Below are 6514 nucleotides of genomic sequence, written 5' to 3' on the forward strand. Positions count from 1 at the left end.
GTGAGAGCATCAGGGCACATTCCAGGCTCTTCTCAGGCCTCCAGCAACCAGAATCATGGAAGCTGTCACCATGAGCAGTAACTCAGCCTGGTCCTTTGGGCCCTGTCCTCCCCAGACATCATCCCAAGGACCTCCTCAGACCTTTCCTTCCAAAAGACTTGTTTAAGAGGCTATGAAAACCACTCTTTAGATCTAAGTTTGCAACTCAATCTGTGATTACGAAGTCTCGGAGGTGGAAAATTACCAAACACTCAGGGTTGGCATCCCACCCTCACAAACTTACTGAAGCCTGCCTTTTCTCTCTGTACGCCTTTGAGATGGAAAATGCTATTTTTAATGAAACAGCATTGCATTAGAGCAGAATACAAAAGCGTGGTTCCAAATATCCTGGAGTTGAAGCCTGGACATATTGTCATGGAGTAATTAACCCAACAAATAACTAATGCCCGACATACTCCAGACATGATCGGAAGTGCAGAAGAGACAGATTTGGGGACCAACATCCCATTGGCCCCAGCAATGCTTGTTGCGTTGACGTTTGACTGAGCTCCTGACAGCACTTGGAAGGGAGTCCCTGCCTGCGTGAAGGGTTCTAGATGTCATGCAGAATAAATCATAGATACAGCCTCTGCAGGAAAAAAGGGGAAAGGATAAGAACATAGAGGAACCCTGTGCTTGGTGCCTGACCTGGGTCTGAAGCTGCCCTGGTTGTGGGTCGGTTACTTAAACCCTTCTTATCCTCTGCTTCCTGATCTGCAAAGCCATGGTCAATTCCACCTTTTTCAGAGGAGGACATCAGCGCTGGGATGGAGCCACTCTGCAGCATGAGAAAACGTTTCAGACACCAATGAGTCTGCGGGAATGCTGTATGTCACCTTCTTCTCTTGAAGGTTCATGGTAGCATGTTAACATCTAATTAGCATGTCAGCATCTGATAAGTCCTGCAAAGGAATGTGTTAAGGCCATGGAAACCCGTGTCTCAGTGGCCACTAACTACTTCTGGGTTAACAGAACCAGGGTCCTGTGGACTAACTTATAAGATGAGAAAAAGTGAAGCCTCTGGGATGTGGTAGGAATACAAGACTTAACTCATGTTCCATTTGGGTACTTGGTTGAGAACAGCCTTCCCCAATGAAATTGTCGTGCCTGACTGCAGACCATGTTTTATGATAAAGAAGAGCCACCTGTGTTCAGGTGACTTTTTATCCCAGTGGATTCCTTAACTGTCACTTTAAGATGTTCACTTCAGAAAAAGAAAGCTCTTCCCCTTTGCTAAAAAAAAAACTCAAAATGGGAAAACTATGTAGATTATACTGCGTGGAAGAATCGTGGCATCTGAAAGGCCAACTTGATGGAAACAGTTCAAGTTCATGCTTTTCTTGAGCTTGAGCTAAAAACTTGCCCTCAGGTTCTGGGCAAAAGGTATTTTCACACCCAGAGAGGCTTTTTAGAAACTATCATTGAAAATGGGGAAATAATCAATAGGGTGAAATAATCAATAGGTGATGAATAATTGGACGTAGGGAAAGTGGAGTCTTTTGGTTGCCGGCGTCCCCTGCTTTGGGGGTCTGCCAATGAGTGACTGAAGAAAATGTGGGACTTGATATTTTGGAGGGTTTAAAAAAGGAATACCCCATTTTATAATGGGCACGTTCACAGTCTGCACCCAGAGCCCTGCAGACTTTCTGTTCATTGAACAGAAAGGCAGTGCTGAGGTTTCCCCAGAGGTGGACAGCTCATGACAACCCAGGAGTCAGATCCTGTTCACTGAATGGGTCTTGCAAGACTTCCTTCACTTTCTTCTCCTGCAGCTCCCTGGGAGTCAGTGATTCTTCCTTATCGTTTTCATAGTTTATCTGGGCTGAAGTTGTGAGCAAGGCTTTCGGTCAACCTGGGTCCCTCAGCCAGATGCTCTCGAAAGCACTGCCCCTGGTGGTCGTTGTCAAGGTCCCTGTGGGTTAGGAGGTCGTTGGGGTGCCTCTCAAGTAGGAGAGACATAGCTCTCCCTTCCTGTAACTTCTGGCATTACTGAGTTGGCTCTCATGCTTGGACCTGAATTAGAAGATCAGGTTTCCTGTCCTGTATTCACCCCTGATCATTCATTGTGGACAGTGGGGTTTTTGTTTGTTTGTTTTTTCTTCATCACCTTCATGATTTTGTTTTGGGGGTGTGTGGTTTTTTTTTTAGCTTTGGGTCGAAGGAGGCAAGCCCCTTAGGCTCGTAGTCTTTTTTTTTTTTTTTTTTTAATGCAAGCTTTATTACTTATTTTTGGCACCACAGTAAATAATCCATAAAACGGGTCACTTCAACAGTCCCCGGGAATCCCCGCTCTCCCTCAAAACACCCGCCTCCCCGCACACAACATTTCAGAGGAAGAGACTCATGGCGGCTGCTTCTGCCTGCTGCGCAAAAGACAGTGAGTCTCTCCATGAACAAATCTCAACTCTTATCTGAAAAGCCAAGCTTTGGATTTTTCCAGTGGGCCTAGTGAGGCAAATGTGTCATTCACTAGTCAGTAAAATATATGCGTATGAAACAGTTCTCAATTCCTTCCTGACATTTTTACTTAACCGCTAACTCATTGCTTACGGATGCTCAGCTCACGTGTATCGTGGCCAGTCCAATCTCGGCCCATCGTAATTCAAACTGAAAAACAAAAAAGAGGCACCTGCCCTGGTTCACGCATCCCTAGCCACCCAGGCACTGAATTCCAATGAAGAGGGCAAACAATGCTTCTTGGCTCAGTGCAACATGGACTAAGTCCTAATCCCGGACACCGAGCTATCCCTGGTGCCATTTAGGATCAAGTCCATGTCTACATCAGGCATCTCCTCTGAATTTGTGATTACCTCACAAGCCGAGAAAGGCGAAGCATACATAGCCCAGACGTGCATGTAAGGATTCAGACAACCGCTAAGTGACACTTTAATGGTGGGGGCTCACTTCAGCTCACAGTGAAATACTTAAGGGGCTACCTTATTTCTGAAAGGAAATAAAAAATGGGGTCAAGTGCTCAACACCTCTTCTCATAATTTTTGCAAAAGTGAGACAGGCCAAATCCATTTATTCGGTCACGCGGGTCCCTTTAGGAGCAATGAGACCTTGATTTTGTGACCCGTGAAATCTCCTTTCCCAGTCATGAGGTATAAATATATAAAAATACGTGTTAGTAGATTTGTAAATATGACACGACTCTCCAAAATATAGCTATGTTTAGCTGTCTTATTCTTGCCCCTCTGCAACAAAATGGTGGCAGGGTGATGGAGTGACATTAGGAATGCCAGAAGGAGGAAGTCAGAAAGCCCTTGGGGACAGGAATCTCCTTGCGCTGCAAACATTTCTCTAAGAACTGCTTGAGGCGTATGAAGGAACCCATCTGTCCTGAGCTTGTGATGGCTTCAATCCTGGGGAAGTAGTCCTCTTTGATGAGAAGCATCACCTTCCAGAACTGGGCCTGGTACTGCTTCATGACGGCGTTCCCACACACCTCCAAGAAGTCAAAGAGGAGGGTGGCTGTCACATCTGACAGGGGCTCCATGTTTAATACCTGTGCCAACCAGCGCCAGCCATGGTTTAAGCCATGAGGGTGAACCTCTTGTCGGGTCCCATATGGCCACTGGAGCTGGATGATGGCAGCATAGAGACGGATCATCCCAGACATGCGCTTCAGGAAGTGGTCTTGCCGCTCCACTTTGGAATCCTTCACTTGGTAGCCGAGCATCCTCTGATAGTCCTCCAGAGCCATTCCCTCCTTGAAAGCGGGGTAGAAAGGAACGGAGTACGGACAGTTCTTGTGCAGGTGAGCGAGAATGAGGTCCCCCACTCTCGGGTGGAGCTCCCAGATCCCGGACGCCACCACCGCGATGGGGAACGCTGCTTCATGATGAGAGGCCACTTCCTCCTCCCCTTGTTTCACAAATTTCTCTGCCAGTTTGTACTGGACAAAGTCCAGGCCCTGAGGGTTCAGTGTGACGGACACAGAGCGCCCCCCAGACTGGACGGGTTTTCCAGAGAGGAGGCTGTGGATCTTGTCAAAGATCTCCTTCAGCTTTGAGCCTGCGATTGTGGAGATCTGGCTCACGGGGATGGTGGCGGCCTTCTGCAGGTCCATCTTTATCTTTTTGACCTGACTGTCTCTGCTGCCAGCCAGACCCTCAAAGGCCAACGCGCACTGACAGGAGGCCGCCTGCAGCTGCTGGTACCACTGCATTGTACTGTCTTGTACCTTCACCTGGAGGTCTTCATTCTGTTTAGCTCCGGGGCCCTGGCTGGGAGCGGGGGACTCCTTGAAGACATCTGGTCCCTGCTGCACTTGTGACTCTCGCTGCTTCCCCTGGACCTCCTTTTCATCCTGCCTTCTCTTGTCTTCACAGGCCCTGGCATTCGCACAGAGATCCCGCATCTCCTCCAGCGCTCTCTCGGCCACAGCTTGGCCCTCCGCCGTGGGAAAGCCATCCTCTGAAGTGGCCCGAATGAAGTCAGAGACGAGGCTGCACAGCTGGTTGCCCCTGGTCCGGAAGGCCGACAGGTCCACCCACAGCGGGCCTCCGCGCTGGTCCTCGGAGTCCAGCTGCTGGCTGAGGTGAAGCAGCTCCTCCTGCAGGGCGTACAGGCTCCACAGGCGGCCCTGGCCTTCCTCCCTGAGGAGCCGCTCCTGCTCCGCCTGCTTCAGGCGCTGCTGCTCTGCCTCTTGCAGCATCAGGTTGAGAATCTTGGCTCTGTGACGATGCTCAGCTTTTAGCTTCTCTTGCTGCCCCAGGGCTTCTCTGGAGCTCTTCTCCATCATTTCCCACAAGTCCTGGAATTCTTTATGGCGCTTCCGCGCCTTCCGTTCGTCAAACCGCTTCAGTTGTTCAGATGCCATCTGAGAGAGGGCGCGTACCTTCCTCTCCTGCTCGTCCTGCCACTGCCTCAGGCCCTCCATTCCTTTGATTCTGTGTACCAGCTCGTACATTCGGATGCAGCCTTCCACCCTGACGCCCCTGGACGACTGCAGTACCATGTTTTCTTCTGGAAGCTGGGACTCATGCTCGCCCTTGGTTCCATTTGGTGTTGCTGGTGTTCCTGAGGAGGCTTGTGAGAGGTCAAGGCTTCCAATGGAAGATCTGGGAGCAAAGGACGCTTGGCCTAGGCCTGAAGTAGATGTGGGGGATGTTGACGTCTCAGAGGGAGATAGGTTCTCTGGTGTATGAGGTAGGACATGATCTACCACCCATCCAGCATAAGAAGACAGCTTGGGAATAGACATACATTCTTCTACAACATCCTCGCCCCACCATAGCCAGTCGCGATGGTAGCTGCGGCGACCTTTGTCGGAACTGCGCAGCGCCTTCAAGGTCTCCCAGCAGCGACCCTCGGACTGCATGATCCACGCTGCCGCAACCCTGCAAAGATGCGACTTATGAAAACACAAGTCCTCGAATCAACCGCGCACATACGAGCGCTCATTTCCGCTTCCGGTGCACAATGCAACACCGCCCTCTGACGGCTCACATGCCCCACTTCCGGTGTGAAGAAGGGAGCAGGTATGCAGTCTTGAAATAGGCATGGTTGTCTTTGGGTTTCTAGGCACAGGTTCGCAGATTTGGGGACAGAGATTCCGTATGGCACCAGCAACGCTTGTTGGGGTAAAGTTTGATTTAGTTCCTGACGCCACTTGGTGTTTGGGGGGAACAACTTTTTGCTCCGTCTGCTTACTTTTGTAAACAAACGGAAAGAAGTCTTCCCGTGGAGGTATTTCCCCAGGAAGTTCGGGCAGGAGGAGACGATGGGTGGGCCGGTCCCTTCTCTCGGAAAATCCATAGAACCTTTCCGAGCTCAAACTCGGGCCTTGACAGAAACTGGAAGGGTCGAGCGGGGGGGCCGTTTAGCTCCGGCCCTCCCAGCAAGGGGCACCTCAGCATTGCTCGGCAGCCCGCCAGCGACCGTCCTCCCGGGGTCCAAGTCTCCCCTCCCGCGCCCATCTCCCACTGCCCCGGCCCTCTCCTGGGCCAGAAAAGGATGCGGGAGGGCGGGCATAAAGGTCCCAGAGCCTGTCCCCTCTCATCCACAAACGTCTCGCCACCTCGGCTGCTCTGCCCACGAGGACAAGTCGACCTCGCTTGACCCCCCTGTTCGACTTTCATGCAGACCAGAGCCCTGGCGGGGTGGTGTGTGGGGGCAGGGTCGGCGCCGGGAGGGAAGGTCAGGGCGATTCATTCCAAGAGACCTCACTCCAAGGCCTTCAATGGCATTCATTCAAATGCAAAAAGCTCTGGGTGGAACTCTAAGCCTCTGACCTCGGTGCCGCCTCCGCCTCGGGCTCCTTTTACTTCCCCCAGGCTTAGGCCCGCAGCTTCCAAACTGCCATGGAGGGAGGGGGGGAGGGGTGATGTTTGAGAAACCGGCTGGGCAGGTTCCGAGCTAAAGGTGTCAGCCTCCATTTCCCAGTCTAAGAAGCAGCCCTCCGTCATTTGAGAATCCTGGGTGACGGTGGGGGCGGGGCGCGACGCGACGGAATCGAGGGCCCATGCGG

At 51.5% G+C, this 6514-nt stretch overlaps 1 pseudogene; it reads right to left on the reverse strand.

Moving 5' to 3' along the window:
* Positions 1 to 3255: 3255 nt before the first annotated feature.
* LOC149990120 (mRNA export factor GLE1 pseudogene) lies at positions 3256 to 5365 on the reverse strand (annotated as a pseudogene).
* Between the last annotated feature and the right edge of the window lie 1149 nt (positions 5366 to 6514).

Source organism: Furipterus horrens, unplaced genomic scaffold (assembly GCF_987537825.1).
Source record: "Furipterus horrens unplaced genomic scaffold, mFurHor1.1.pri manual_scaffold_24, whole genome shotgun sequence".
NCBI lineage: Eukaryota > Metazoa > Chordata > Mammalia > Chiroptera > Furipteridae > Furipterus > Furipterus horrens.